The 17,030-nt window shown below is 34.1% G+C and overlaps 1 protein-coding gene across 2 annotated transcripts in view; it reads right to left on the bottom strand.

Moving 5' to 3' along the window:
* The window catches only part of Edil3 (EGF like and discoidin domains 3), a 395,904-nt gene that overhangs the window by 152,918 nt on the left and 225,956 nt on the right, over positions 1-17,030 (bottom strand). The window lies entirely within an intron of this gene.

The raw sequence follows: 17,030 nt of genomic DNA, 5'->3' as shown, positions 1-17,030 counted from the left end.
TATTCATCTCATAGGTTTTTTTCAACAGGTTATGAACAGCACAACATGACATTGACACACAATACATGATACCCAATGTGCCTAGCATGAATAGGAGCCCTGTTTATCTGTTACAAAACAAAAGTAAAAGACAAAAATTCATGGATGGTAAAGTCTGACTTCTACCATAACTACCTGGAGCTAATGATTAAACAAATGCCACTGGTTTAGACAGGTTTTGCATGTATTCATTTCTTTTCAGAGGAAAATTGAAAAAAGAAATAGAACACCTATGCCCATTTCCCATGCAAAAAAACATGTCCTTTAATAAAAATTTAAGTATACACATAAGCAAACTTATTAATCCCGTACAGTTACTGAAAATGATCCAAAATATCATGTCACTTGCCATCTCCTTTATACGTATCCATCATCAGATGTTTCTGTCACCAAAGCATTCAAGTTGTCAGATAAAACTCATTGCCTGGGGGAAATATAAGCTATGGCTCTTGTAATGAATGAAAATGAAATGATTCTCCATAGTGTATTGCCAGACTGACTGGAAAGAAAAATAACTAATTAAATAACCTCCTTTTAAAATAGGTCTGTGTCTGGCAGGCCCTTTTCTTCACTGGGACACAAAATGGGGGTCTCCTCTAGAAAAGCTCCTGTTAACCCTTCGACAAGCCAGCTTACAACTCTGAAAACATGTTTATGATCATGCTTTTCCCCCAATTTAATATCTGAGCAATTTTATCTTTAGGATAAATGGAAATGAAACTTTAGCTGCTGGCAGTTTTGTTGGAATAATCAAAGAAGTCTCATTTCCTCAAGTACATAACTGAGAAAAGTAACAACACGTTTCTGCCCAAATGGAACGCCCTGGATCCCATATCTTCAGCATTGCCTTTTCTGTTTCATCCTGACTCATATGTCCAAATAACATGAGGAAAAAATGTTAATATTCATTCTATTTTAGGTTTCCAAGGGCATAAAGAGGATATATTGGGGAAAAATGATCATGCAAAACTCATTAGCACCCAACCGACTCTTTTCATGATCCGATTGGGAGAGATAAGAAAACCATGCACACATACTGGTTTCTTAAGAATTGTCATGCAGAGAAAGTAAAGTGAAGAGACAGTTTCAGGGGAAAAAATAACTTTGTGATAAATTCAAAAAATGCATACCTTTGCACAGTGTTTGTTAGAAGCACATGGTTAAAACACAAGTAAATGTTAGGGTCTGTAAACAAGTCAAGATGGTGCCTGGCATTTTGCCAGAGGGAGTGGTTTGTGAAGTAACACCAGGGAGCCATTAAGTGTGGAGATTCCTTATTGGTTGACTGCTGTATCTAGTTTATGTTAATTGAGATAAGCTGTGTGGAATGTATATATACCCCTCCTGTCCTACAATAAATGGCTCCCACTCCTGCTGTATCAATCTACACAAGTTGCTCATCACCCCCTGGTTATTTTGCTGCAGCCGGACTGCGGCAAATAAACTAACGAAGAAAACTTCAGAAAGTCAATAAAACATTCTCGTGGAGTGACTTCAGTCTATGCTCTGGGTGCATATGTGCTGAGCAATCCTAAGAACATGGATGGAACCCTCCAATTTTCTTGTTTCTTTACTGTCTTTATATAGTTGCTAAAAGTTATAGATTAAATATTGATAAATGATCCACTAATTTCTGTCTTTAAAATACTCCAAAATACCACAAATTAATGTTTTGAAATCGAGCTGTAAATAAATGTTACTGGTTAGTTATTAAATTCCATGTGTGCTTTAGCTATTTAAATGATTCTTTTTCTCATCTAGCTAGTACCGCCATACACAGTACCCATTGCCTGCATGAGCCTCTTTGTTTCTCAGCTAATTCCCTCACTGATCCTATACCTTGAGTTTAGAGTAAATCTTTAGAAAATCTGACTTTTTCACTCTTCTGGTAATATGTAGTTTTTCCTGGGTTCCCATTGCTCAGAGGGTAAAGGTTATCCTCCTGGATGTTGGAAACTTACTTTCTAGCAATACCAAACTACACACCTTAGAACAGATTTTACTCACACGGCAGAAAAAGAAATACTTTTGGCAGTTCGTGTCTCTGACTTTTTCTTTCCTCTCCAATCTTCCTCCAAGCTGAACTAATTGTTACTATTCTAAGTACAAAAAGATCCTAAGCATACTTGTAATCACAGATAGAAGCACTTGGCATTTAAGTATAATTTGATGTGAATTTCATAATTTATTTACTTAATTAATTTTATTTAAGCCTATCTTTCACCTTTTCCAAACAATAATTATATCAGGATTTTGTTTGGTGAAACAATACATTTCCCACATCTTTCATGGCGACTGTCACCAACAGTGCTCCCAAACTTTATTGAGCCATTCAATTAAGGCTCAACATAATAAAAAGTATAATCCTCTGGGGTGGTTCTGTACCTGGAAATGCATACATTATCAATTCAAGCTCACTCACCCTTTTTTATCTCTTTCAATATCTTTCACTCCTCCAACTGAGACAAGTAACAGCTAAATAAGCTGAATTCTTCTAGGTGAACTTTCAATACATTTTCTCTGCTCTGTCATCCCCTATCCTGCATTGCCCCAAAGGTATGAATCTATTTTATCTCACAGACCTCCCTGGAGATTACAAATGAAATCTATACAGAGAAAAACAAAATTGTTGGACATTTCAACATAACCTCATGAATAGTATTTTTATTCTCAGTTTTAATTGAGGCAACTGAGGCCCACCAAAAGTCAACACCCCCTCTACAGTCACAGAGCAAGGATTTGGAGTCAGGCACATTCATTAGGAGTGGGTCATTACTAACAGTTTGATATGATGGGTTGGCATTCTTGGAGCAGCATATGCTTTAAGGAGTGCAGAGAAGCTACAAAAAGGGTGAATGGGATTCTTGGCCATCATGTTTATAAAGATGTAGACCAGTGGCTAGCTCATTGTGTTTCTGCTATGGCTTAGGGACTGAAGTATCAACATATGCTGTTACTCCTTCACCTCTGACCAAATATTCCTGGAGCCTCTTCTCTGTACAAGGCAGAGTTAAAACTTTATACTTAGTCTTTTAATGTTAAATTCCTTTATACCTGGGAACTGCTTAGTAGGACCTAGTTTAAATTTAGCATTATTTTATAACTAGATATCCATAAAAAAAGAACTATGGTAAACTGCCTTGCCCAAGGATTTCCATAGCTTTCTTCTTCCTCTCTTTAGCTTTTTATCTTCTCACTATAAAAGATGAGTTTCATATGTCCTCTTATAAGAAAGCCTATTATCATTGTGCATTCTTCTCTGTTTAACACATGCCTCAAGATAACTTGTGGAGGCAATCATTTTCAATGTTAACACATTTTAAATATGAAGTCAGCACCTGTGCAAAAATCATAACACTAGTCTAACTACGGATGAAAAGATAAAAGTTTATGTATAATTTTCAACATTACCTTATGGAGAATGCTGTATATTAACCTAGAATTGTTTTTGAAGTTGTCATTTTTTTTATTCTAGTAGCTTTGTATTATAGGTACACACAATCCATAGAATGAATAAGCAAAGGCCAGTTAAACATTCATGTGCACAGAACTTTGAATTTTCCCAAGATATTTTTCTTTTTCTATGATGTTCACTTTAATCTGGATTTAAGTTCCATTATCTGTGTTAACAAATTTAAAAGTAAATGTCAGTAAAATGAGTCAATTGATTATATTTACCCCCTAAATCTTGCAATCATTTTAAAAGTCAGTTTCTACTCTTAAGTCTTATAAGCATGACTAATTAATAACTTGAATTATTAACTGAAGCATAATTTTTGTGGGTTTTAACTTCTATCATGTACTGTCTGGTTAAGGTAGAATACTAAAAAAAAAAAATTCACTTCAGTCAGTAAAAAAGCAGCCTTGTTGAAAATATACTTGGCTAGCCAGCTCCTGAAATTTCAAAAACTGTATGTACTGTTATATTCTTGGGAGTAGAGAGGCTGTGACTCGAATGTAAAACAGTAGTTCCTTTTTACTTCTGTGTTGCTAAAAAGTGTCAGACTAATATTATAAATTTTCTAATATTTTTCTTTTAAAACTTCAGTTTAAATTTGGATTCAATGAATCTGGTTGTCTCTTCATATGTTTAAATAAATGACAGTCTGCTTCCATTTTTAAATCAATTAAAGTAGATGAAAGCAACTCTCTAGAGAATTGTTATTAAACTAAAAAAATCTTAGTTACCCACTCAGCTGACCAAATTTGTCAAGTGTCCAATTTTTTCCATTTAGTTATTTTAGGTGTTGTGGAGTGGAGGACAGTAAATACATTGAAGAACAAGGCCTCTTCCTGAGCATGATGAGATCTGAAAGAGATCTGTGCTTCAGACAGAGGGGCACACACTGGGAAAGAAGGAGTGACTCAAGTCAATGTCATGTACATTGCTGTTGGTGGTATGTTGCAGGTGGTGGATTTAGCAGATTCCATTTCAAAAGGAAAGGAAATTAAAACATTAATTTCGTGTCTTCCAAGTGCTCTTTTAAAGGTATTTATTGCTTTTTTAATTAGAAAAAAAAGTTATAAGGAAAATATTAAAGGGCCATTCAAAACAAGGGTCCCTTAGCAATTCCCCAAGCGAAGCTCTCACACTTCATGAAGTAGAACAGAGATACTCACTAGAAATTACTGGGTGTAAACTCTACCTTAGGAAAAAAAACTCCCCTCCCATTACACTCACTTATCAATTTCATTGAACAAAATTTTACATATTATTTTACAATATTTTCAGGATAGCAATGCCATCAATTACAGTATAAAAAATAGTTTTGCTTATTATGATTAGACCAAATAACAGAAGTTCGTAGTTAATAGTTGTGTGGGGACTTTTATAGTGTTTTGCATAATGAACAAATTTACAGAAGCTTCCATGGCAGAATCCACCTAACTACTCCAAAAGGTTAAATGTGTATAAACAGCTGGTATTTTCCCATACTGATGAAAGGAGTTGAGAAATACCAAACAAATTGTTTTCCTTCTCAGGTACACTGTAGGATGACTGTTTTTCTTGTTTTATAAGTAAGATTTTCTAGTACAGTCTATAGAACTACTTATTGTGCATCACAAGAAGCAACTTCAAATTAAAATATTGTTATAAATGAGAAGTATCATTAAGTTAACTTCATCATTCATGCAGAGAAGGGAGTACGAAAATAAGGAGAAACAAAAATTTTCTGAGACCATATGACCTAGACATGGGATCAAAGAGAGAAAGACAGAACTACACAGAACACCAAGTAGTGAACAAGACTTCTTCATAGTTCTGGTTCATGGTTCTGGCCATCTTTTTACTGAGGTAAATTGAGGGGCTCTTTTGGTAAAAGGCAAACTGAGTATGCTCAGCTTCATGGGCAGTGCATAGGGGCAAGGGATGAGAAGGGAGGAGAATTGGAGGTAGTTACTTAATTTGGCTCTTTCTCTTGTCTTTTAAATACAGGTTAGTGTTCACAGGGTAGGTACCTTAGAATACATCACATCTCCAGAGTTTAAAAACTTTTTAAATCTGTGCTCTTGACTAGAAGTAGAAATGGGTTCAATCATAAAACCTCGATCTTGTTAATAAAACTTCTGTGAACACAGTGACAAAAATGTGGCTTAACAATGTGGTCTTCTGCTGTTGAAACTTACATGTTTTTAACACATAGAACTAGAGAACAAAACTCAACAGACAGGCCAGGAATAAAGGTTAAATAAAATTTGCTTATTGATTGCTTTCATTTCTAAAAGTTTCAAGCATATTATAGGGGGAAAATCATATTTTCAGACAGATAAAGCATTAACTTGGGGTTATTAACCATTTCTATGGATGAAACTCTTTGTCAGTTTGGGGAAGTCTAGGGACCTATTTCAGAATAACACATTTAAATGAGTAAAATGAAATGTAAGGAAATACAAACAATTGAAATATTTTAAAATGCATGATATGTTAATATATGCATTTATCTACTAATGCATTAAATAAAAGGCAGATCTACTAGTGAAAAAATGTAAATTAAATTTTTAGATATTTGCAACAAATTACAGTATTTATGATTTCTGTTAGTCATAGGTATTGCTAATTCTAAAGTTGTCATTGCCTATATTTGCAATTGACAGAAATTCTAAATTTTAGGCAGTCCTTAATAAAAACAAACGTTTTATTTTTGTTTTCTCATCACACAGCCACCTTCATCCTTCCATTGAGAGTCTTATACCTTGGTTGAAAATCTTGCATTGAGCACTTAAATATTAGGATTGAGAACACTCTTAAATCCTTGTAAAAAAGCACTCATGCTCTGTTAAACTAAAGACTATTAACAATGGTAAAATCCAGGAATAATTCTAGTGGAAAAGGAAATGGCATTATTAAGATTCTGCCAAGTAAATATAAAGAAATATTTATATTCCAAATAGTCATTTTATGAATGTTTAAAAAATTGTGTCTGTGCAAGTGTTCCAGAGAAAATATGAAATGAATTTCATTTTGAACAAACCACCATGGATATCTCTGGATTCTCTGAGCTAAAAGCTGCAGTTTCCATTCCTTGGTGTTTTGTAGTTAGATAATAGTGCTGAGTATTTATAGGTTTCCTTATATAACTATAGTTCTTACCATTTTTTCTTGTCAGAATAGTTTATTTTCTGTCCATGCTCCTGTTTTCCTTGAATTTTAGTATTGGATTTACTGACTTTTCTCTGGCTGTACTCTTTTTATAGAACCATATTCCTCAAGTTCAATTTATTTTTAAGTTGGATACTTTATGTATCCATTCCCTTTAGAGCTCTAAAAAGAAAGTGTATTATTGACTAGATAAAGCTATTAAAGTAACTATTATGAAATTTATTTTTAGGACCTTGGTCACCTCAATGGCTCTTTAGGGTTTAAGATATGCTCCAAGTAGCATGTACCATAACTTGGGAGGTATGGTCTGTGGTTTTCATTGCTTACTCTGCACCTGCTCAACATGAGCACTTGCAATCCATCATATTTCTCCTCCACCCACTACAATTATGTAAGGACCATTAAGGGTTTGAGCCTCCAAATTAAGACATATTTTTTTTTAGTCTCCATTTCCTGTTCAGCTCCTATTCCAGAAGCACCCTTTACCTTGCTTTCTCAGTCTTTATGCTCTATTTCTCAGATTACTGCTATTCTATTTTTTGAAACTTTGCAGATAAACAATGATTTTATCTTATGTAAACTCTATTCTTAGCAATCTTCCACTCTTTTCATTTTTTTTCTCTTGGCAATGCCACCCCATTTTGTCACTTTACCAGTCTCATCTGACTTTATCAAATCTGAATCTTCATCACCAAGGCATCCCTGAACTACCATCTGCATTTTAGTAATCAGCAGCATTACCTCATCTGAGTATCTCCAATGCACCTATAATTCCACCAGCCTAAATAGGAAAGCAGTCTGTTGTGCCCTGATTCTTCAGTTGATGAAGACAGCTCTGACGATAAAACTCAAAATGTGGACTTGGCTCTTTGTCTTACATGCTGTTGGAAGCCATCACTTCCAAGTGTGCCGATTCAGTTGAAAACTGTGGGCAAGGGTCATGCCAGTTGTTGCTGTCACTGCCAAACTTAGCCCCAGGTTGTCAGTAAAATTTTATTGCAACCATTTGAAACCCTTGAGAGCTCAGGAAATCATGTCATCATTTGGAAAACTGTGCACATTCAGAGAAGATCAGGAACCATCTTTTTCCTGTCTGAAAAAGGCATTTATCTCTGCTGTTCTTGAATATTATAGAAGCAGAAATCACTGTGATTTGTGCTGTAATTTTTTCATTATAAAATATCTATTTCAGGCTCACATTGATGGTTGGATCCCAAATTTCACCTTACTATCCAAGAATGCTATGTTAGCATTTATAGAATAATTGTCTATCCCATAAATTTCACTTGAACCAAGTTCTGAGTGTCCATTTCTAGAATGACTTATTTTCTTTTTTCTTTCTTTTTTTCTTTTATAAACTGTAAAAACTTTAAGTTTCCCCATTTTCTGCAAGGGTGGGGACTGTGAAGATGTTTGAAAATATTGGTATTATCAGTGAGAAAAATACAATAATTTTCAAGGATTCACTATAGTTCTAAATTTTATGAGCACTAAATCAAGTTATGCTATTCCCAAAATCCTTTCTCTGAGTACTTAATCTTTCTTTGAATTGGGAAACATTAGGGTACATTTTTTGAAAAAGCCAAGAGAATAAATTTAAGGTTAACTTACAGACATACATGTTTTAACATGCATTGGGAATGCTGATATAATTTGAAAATCAAGAATACATAAGAATGTCTTACTTATAAATTATTTTTCAATCAAATAAAAAAAAACTACCAGGTAATAAGAATCCTATTCAATTTGTTAGAGGTATTTAATAAATCCTAGAAAGTCTATTTGAGCATTTTTTCTGATATTTTCCTCTTTCTTTTATTACATTATCATTTTAAGGTACAGCAGGTGAACTTTCAAAACATGATATGTCTGCACAAAACTGTTGGGTAACATTTGAAAAGATATAGCCAGAGGCATCTGACTGAAGATGGAACTTATGTGTCAGACACAGAAAATCCAATTCAGTTTTGTCACCAAGTCAATTTTTTCTGTTTATTGTTGCAAAGACTTCACCCTGCAGTAATGTTGGAATCATTTATTTTCTTGAGAACTACTGATACATTTGCACAGCATTGTGTTTTCAAACTTCCTGTCATACCCTTTAAAAGAATGTGAGAAGTTGAAATAATTATATGTATTTGAGAATATATCCATGTGGTTATTTATATGTGTAGACCTGCATATTCATTGGTAGACTTGAAATATTATGTATCTTGGATTTAATATTTATATGCTTAGTGCTGAGTATACATCAACTCACAATTTTATTTTTTCTCTTATGTTCATAAAAGGTGGAAGTCTAGGAAAATAGTCCTTTTTCTATTATACTGGAGTGCCAGATTAATATTTTTTTTTATTTTTAATTTGTTCTTTTAGGTACACATGACAGTAGAGTGTATGTTGACATACTGTACATACATGGACTATCACTTATTCTAATTAGGATTCCATTCTTGAGGTTGTACACGATGTGGAGATTCACTGTGGCATATTCATATATGAACATAGAAAAGTTATGTCAAATTCATTCTACTGTCTTTCCTATTCCTGTCCCTTCTCCCTTCCCTTCATTCCAGTTTGTCTAGTCCACTGAACTTCTTTTCTTCCCTTCCCCACCCTTGTTATGTGTTAGTATTTGCATATCAGAGAGAACATTCAGTCTTTGGATTTTTGGGATTCGCTTATTTCTATATTATATGTTTCAAGGAAATAAAGCAATCTTAAAATAAACTAGGACATGTTTTCAAAGACATCATTACTAAAGAATTGCTTCTAAATTTCTAAAATATATCAAATATTAATTACCTGAAATAAAACAAGGATCAATGGTAAATGGTTATTTTTCTGTTTCTCTTTGATTTCTTGCTATATTTCTCAGACAGTAACATTTACTGTTTGAGTTAAACTCTATTTAGTGTTTTACAAATCCTTTCTGGTTGTAAAATATGTAGTTTAAAATGTTGATTTTGGAGTGCATAAATATTGTTTTATCTTGATCTCCAAATGAAATTTCTTGACTCCATAATATTTAGACCTAAAAATTAGGTGATCCTTCCACAAATGCTATCACATGATGATTACAGATCATTCTTAACTCATCACTGAATTTTAGAATTCTCAAGGACAAGTAGGTTGTTTATCCCTGAGGATATTATCCTTCCCTTTGTAAAACTCTCATCTTCACCACCTCCCCCTTTGTTAAGGTACAGACTACACATTCTTCTGCTCTCAGCTCAAATGTCTCTTCTTTAAACCCTCAACCAAAACAGGTATCCCATCATAACTTTCTCTTCTCCTCTGCCTTCATGGCACTCATTAGATTTTATAATTAGGTATTATGTCACTCTTGCTCTTTTATTCCATTAATCTGTGTAATGCATGAGAATAGAAACTGGATGTAATCTAATGACATTTTTGCCCAAGCTTTAGACAAGGTAGCTAAAGTTTGATGTAAGTTGGTGAATGAATACATTCATTCACATGTGTCCTAAAAACCTTGTACATAGTTATGCTAAGAAAAGCTCAATACACATTTGTGGCTAGTTTATTTAATCACAGAGTTTGATATATTCACTTATGTGTGCTTCAATTTGCTTTTTCATTTCTTAATTAAAAAAACTCTTGATTTAAAGCTATTTTATATCAGATTTTATTTTTAATTTATTTTAAATGACAAAATTATAAAATTATACATATTCATATAGGGTCCCATGTGCTGTTTCTATACATGTACACATCATGTAATATCTGAATAAAGCTAAATATATCTCTCTTCCCATATTATCTCCCTGGAGAAAATTTTCAAGATCCTTTGTTTCTAGCTTTTTGAAGTATGCAGTTATTGTTATAATTGTTATCTACAGCCATCCTACTGTGCAAGAGGACACCAGAACTGTATTCTCTCTTCTAAATATAAGTTAGTACCAATTGATCAACTTCTTCTCTCCCTCCCTTCTCCTTCCTCTTGCAGCCTCTGGTAACAAACATTTTACTCTGCACTTATCTGAGATTAATATTCTCATACTCCACACATGTGAGATGGTGGGTCTCTATGCCTGGCTTATTTCACTGGCAAATTTCTTTCATATTTTGTTTTTGGGTCTATGTCCTACCTGGATAGAGAAGAGTAGGAAATTAGTGTTGTATTGTAGACTTCCATAAAAATTACTGTCAATTATGTATTCTCAGTTACAAAAGATAAGTGAGCTGTTTGACCATATAAAATATCTAAATTATACAAAAAGCAAATGTAGGGGTACACTGGTTTTAGCTTTTCACACAACTCCAAAATGTGTATTTACTTACCCATTAATTTACTTATAATGTTTATTGACCTAGGTATTTTACATCTACTATTAATTTTAACCTGGTCATCAATATTAATCAAATTAAATTGTTAAGTTCGCTTATAGATAAGGAACCCGAGAAACAGAAAAGGCAACTAATTTGTTCAGGATATAAAGATACAAATAGAAAAGTCATAGTTCTCTTTAAATGCCAAGACTGTGTTTTTCCCTCTAATGCTGCTGACACTCACCAAGACCACTCATCACGTGCAAGTGTTTTTAATATATGCAGTGTAATAAACAGTTTCCTTTTACCCTGCAAGAGACAGGATCATATCATACTTAGAACTGCAGGCTCTGCAGCTGCAATGACTGGGACTGAGGCCAAGCTCTGCAGTTTACTATCCATGTGAACCTAAGCAAATTATTTAATCACTCAGTAGCTCAATTTTCTCTGTAAAATGGAACCAGTAATAAATAGCACCTATTCCAAAGACTGCTGAGAGGATTAAATGAATTAATATTTAAAGTACTTAGGACAATTCTTGGCACACAGTGAAGTCTAAAATTAAAATCAACATTATAATATGACAATTGGTGGCAAGACAGTCTAGCAATGTGTTTGCCATTACTTATAAATTCATCTTTATAAAGCAACAATTGCATTGAATATATACAATACATATCACATTATTTACTTATGTATTTTCATTGAATAAGCCTATACTTACATAAAGATATAAGGTACTACACACTGACATTAAAAGAATGTATATGTATATATATTCTTTATATATATCACACACATATACTACACATATATGTGCATTTGTAAATACTTGTTCATTTTTATTATGGTTAAAGTTATGAGTGCTCAAAAATGAAGATAAGAAAATATTAATTTACAGTTTTCAAGAAAAGCATGAATATTTTTGACATTTTGAAACCTCACTTTGTTTTCAGTTGAAGATTTTAGTTTTTATTTTTAATAAAGCCCTCTGAACTCATCCAAGTCTTAATTCATTTTGGCATAATAGTTTGGCAATGCATTTTAAGAGCTCCCTTGGTAACTATCTTAATTTCCAGAAATAGTGTCAGGGATGAAAATGTATTTGAGTGCCATTCCTGAAATTTAATCATGTCACATTTAAACAGCCAGGAGGGAATTGTATATGGCTATTGTGGGCCATATAGCCTGATAAATGAAAACAATTCTAGTTATTTTTAGATTAGTTAACTAATGAGCTATCAATTTCCATGGTACTTATTATGGTTTAACCACCACATGCTGTTAAACATACATGGCAAGGGGCCGGGTTGTGGCTCAGCAGCAGAGTGCTCACCTCGCAGGTGCGAGGAGTTGGGTTCTTTTCTCAGCACCACATAAAAATAAATAAAAATTAAGGTATTGTGCCCAACTACAACATATATACATATATATAAAACATACATGACAAGACATATCTGTTCTTATGAGAATACATTTCTCATTTCAGTCATCATTTTCCTTTCAAGCTGTTTATGGAAATGACTGTCTGGACACTTGAGCTTTAATCATTTAAAAGAATCAAGGGAGTCTAAATGAGGACTTTAATTAGAAGAATTGTTGTAATGCTGTAATAAATATGGTAGGAACACCTAAATGACTTTCACATATCAATCAATAGCAATTTCATTTAAAATGAAATATAAAACTGAAAGATAATTAAGATCTTTCAAAGGAGATGAGTAAATTATATAGGCCATATTTAAAAATCTGATGTGAACTTAAAGTTTCATTTCCTTAATACACCTATAAATGTAATTATTTACTAATTACTGGAACCTTTACCTGCAAATTTTATGGCAAAAAACTAAAGGGTTAATTGTCAAATCAAAGAAAAGCAATTCAATTTGCATCAATATTCATTGAGTACAATGAATGCTAGAGTACCAATATGTATCAATGGTGTACCAAGTAAGTACCAAAGTGCTGAATTACGTTTTATTATATTGCCAAAGGCAGTTTTATAATGCTGCTTTAAAAAGGAAAGTCAAATAAAAATAACTTGATAGTAGTTGAAGACACTGAGAAAAATAATATCTCATTCCTATTCTTAAGGAACTAAAAATGCTAGGTTCATTCATTCATGAGCAGATTTTTTATTGAACACACACTATGTGCCAACACTCTTCTGGCAATTATAAAATCTCATGGAGCACAAACTCAATTGAGGGAATAGTCAATAAACAACATATAAATCTGAAAATAATTGTTAGTGATTAATGTTAAGGAGAAAAAAAACAAAGCAGAAAGTGTGTTCCACTATGCTGAGGTCAAACTTCATTGAGTTTGGTGGGTTTTTTCTTTTCTTTCTTTCTTTCTTTCTTTTTTCCCCCCAATTACCTGAAGGCAGGATGGGGATGTGTCACAATATCAAATACCACAGGGGGGAAAAAAAGGAATGGGAAAAGAAATATTCTAGGGCAATAATACCCTAGGTATATGCTAGAAACAGCTAGGAGGTCAGTGTGGCTACAGTTGTGCATAAGAGTGACCAGAAATGGTGTTGGAGAGAGAGGAGTGAGCAATGTTGGGTAGAGATGGGTCCTGTGAATCTCAGAAAAGAGGACTATAGCTTTTACTCTGCCTGACATCAGCAAAGTGAGAGACTGGGCTGTGAGTTGATGCTTTCTCAACTATTTGTTTTGTTTTGTTTTGTTTTTTAAAGGTTGCTTCTAACAGCTGGATTGAGAATAGATTGGAAGGAGCACATGTAGAAGCAAGGAAATACTCCTTTAAGTAAATTTGCAAAATGAGGGTTCTTTATATCTTTGATAAAACATTTTTTGTCACCTCCTTTGTTAATAATTTCCCTCCATGATTAAGAACACATTTCTTCCTGGCATCTGTGCTTGTGAGTGTGGACATATAAGCATGTGTGAAGGTGTGAGGAGCTTGTGGATCCCTGTAGAAGAGTGTGTGCCCCTATCAGAACTTCCTCCTGAGCCTCCTGCTCAGCATGGGATCCTAGCTTAAAACTCCCACCCTCTCCTCTTCTCACTCCCAAATGAGAGGGAGTAGATACAAGGCAGGGGAATAGGCAATGAGAGAGGTGAAGTCAGTCTTCATTTTTCACATAGTGCTCTCTCTTTAAATTTCATTTAAAATGTAATTACACTTTCCAGATTATAAAGGTAATATAGGAAAGTTTCAGAAAATTCAAAATACACCAACTGTAAGATAAAGACACAATTCAACTCTAAATATTAAATTGCTTCCTTTATGGAAAATTTTTTTTCATATTTTTGACATTTGTTTCCTGCTGTTATGTTTAATTGTATGAACTGAAAGATGTAATAAATTGAGGATAATTGATACTCCTCTTCTGTCTTTATTATAAATGTTCCACAGTTTATTTTTGGCTTTTACTATTTTATAGTTATTATTATTATTGTTAATTATTATTTTATTTGGTACTTGGTATTGAACCAAGGGGAACTTAACCACTGAGCCACATCCCCAGCCATTTTTAAAAATATTTTACTACAGACATGGTCTCACCGAGTTGCTAAGTGTCTTGCTAATGTGCTGAGGCTGGCTTTGAATTTGTGGTCCTCCTGCCTTAGCCTCCCAAGCTGCTAGGATTACAGTCATATGCCTCCACGCCCAGATAATTATACTATTTTAAAGTCAGTTCTAGTCCTTTGCAGTTTCTTCTATTATTTACTATTTTTGAGGGTGTTGAAATGATTTCACAATGAATGATTTTAAAAATAAATCACAAATGCAAAATTTCACCAAAATAAATTGAACTTAAGCCATTGATAGAAATATGAAAGAAGTAAAGCAAAGAAATGGAGTACACAAGCCCAAGATTAAACTAACAACCGTTGGGTTTGAACACAAGAGCAGCCATGTTTTAGTACAGGTATCCTCTGACACTAAGTACCCAGCAGTTAGTCTCCCTTCTTTGTGAATTATCCCAAACAAATAGCTTCTCTGCCATTCTTACAGGTGTAAGCTGGTCAATGGTAACATTCTCGGAGTGATGCAAAACCCAGATGAAAATTTATCAATTTTGCTGCAGGATGAAAGTTGTCACATTAGGTATAATCTATCTAATGTCAATTCCCAAGATCTTAACTTCAAGCAGCAAAGAGTTAGTGCCATCTGTAACATGAAGGTGCTTCTCTGTGGTGAATTTTCAATGATCTCAATGTGTAGAATTAAATCTGCAGGTCAAGGAAGATAATTCACTATCATGTCCATGTTCAAAGGAAAGTCTTAAATATAGTGTATAAATACAAAACCAAGTCAAAGAAAAATAGAATGTTTCACTAAACACAATATCAAAAACTGATTGGATGACACCAGGTACAAACTGATGGCAAGTAAATGGACAGCTGATTTCAAAATATGCTTTCCATAATCTATCAGTCATCTCTTTTTCTCAAGGGCAGTTTCAGATGCAGTAACCTCAACAAAAGTCTCTGGTGACAGTATAAACAGGTTTTAGCTCTTGGTTTCAAGATCCAGCTCACACCAAGTCTTCTTTGATTTCAGCATGCTGGCAGCCAGTTGTGTGTTTAGTTGATCTTTGGGCAGCAAAGGCATCTTTCCCTCTTTCCTGATGTTAGTGTTTATTTCATAAGCTCCACCTCCCCCAGCTATCAATTCTGAGCTCTACCCCAACTCCTTAATGCTCTACGTCTTGGTCTAGAATGTCCATATCTTCAGAGGCTAGTTCTTCTGAATCTGATTCAGAGAGCTAGGAATGGATCAACTCAGAGTGACAGTCGTCCCAAGGCAGTTCTCATGAGTCCATTAAAGAAAATGGGAAGGCCTCTCCCTCCAGTTGCTAACTGTCCAGTCTTCCTATGAATCAGAAGTGTGGCCTTAGCATGCCTGGATGTGCTAAGCCAGGTGACATTTTAAGCTCTGCTTAGTTCCAGTGCTTCTCGGAAGATACTCTATTCTGGTCCCAGAACTATTTTTGCTACACAAATGCAATATAGTTCACTGACATTGGTTTGTTCATTCTTCACCATCTTAGTAAAGTGTTCATTTGTAGACATCATAGAGGTAGCTCTTTAGCACAATTATCAGCACTGACCAGGCAGCCATCTTCATTTTCCATGAAACAAAAAAACAAAGAATCAAAGTTCTGTGCCTGGGGTTGGCCAAGAGCTGAATCTGCATCTGAGTTAATGAAGGTGGTCAGGTAAGTGCTCTATGGGAAGGTTGCTAGACTAGCTGCTTGGCTCGCTACTGGTCTCTGGTTGGATGGTCTATCTGTCCTCAAGGTGCCCTTTCATCCCTGTGGCTTTCCTCATCAACCCATGCTCATTATCCTTCTCCAATCATTTGGAGCCAAGAAAAATTTCCCCCTCAGTCCATCACTTCGTACCTGGTGTCTTCCAATCAGTTTTTTTTTTATATTGTTTAGTGAAACATTCTATTTCTCTTTGACTTGGTTTTGTATTTATATACTATATTTAAGACTTTCCTTTGAATATGGACATGATAGTGAATTGTCTTTGATATTAATAACTTGACTATTTTAGTGTAATTTTTCAGGTTTGGATGATGGGTATGTAGCTTTTAGATGATCATTTGTTTGTACATATAACTCAAATAAACTGTTCAATATAATTCCCTATTTTTTTTATAAAGACCATTTTGGAAGGGAAAGGAAGAAGGAGGAAGTGGGAAATGTGTGACAGTGTCCAAAGAGATAGAGAAAAAGAGGGAGAGAAGTAATGGTTTTATTGTATGTTCATTTTGATCATCTGTATCCGAAGAAATGAAGAAATTTCTCAGGTCAGAGGAAAATGCACTGAATTGGGAATACAAAGCCTGCATTTTTATTAGTTCTGCTTCTACAACTAATTGACTAATTGTGAAAGCTTGGACAAACCACATCACATATGTATCTAAGTTTCTACATCTGAATTCTTTATTCTGAGTTTGAATGATATTGTTGTGATGCTCAGATAGTATAATTCACATAAAATCTGTAGCATATGAAGTTTCCTAAGTATCCAACAATTATAAAGTGATATCATTAGTGCTCTTATTTACCTGTGTTTCTGCCTAATTTAAGTCCCATACCATTGATGAT

The sequence above is a fragment of the Callospermophilus lateralis genome, chromosome 5, assembly GCF_048772815.1.
Source record: "Callospermophilus lateralis isolate mCalLat2 chromosome 5, mCalLat2.hap1, whole genome shotgun sequence".
Classification (NCBI taxonomy): domain Eukaryota; kingdom Metazoa; phylum Chordata; class Mammalia; order Rodentia; family Sciuridae; genus Callospermophilus; species Callospermophilus lateralis.
The sequence above is the reverse complement of the archived record's forward strand: the minus strand, read 5'-3'. Positions and strand labels throughout refer to the sequence as shown.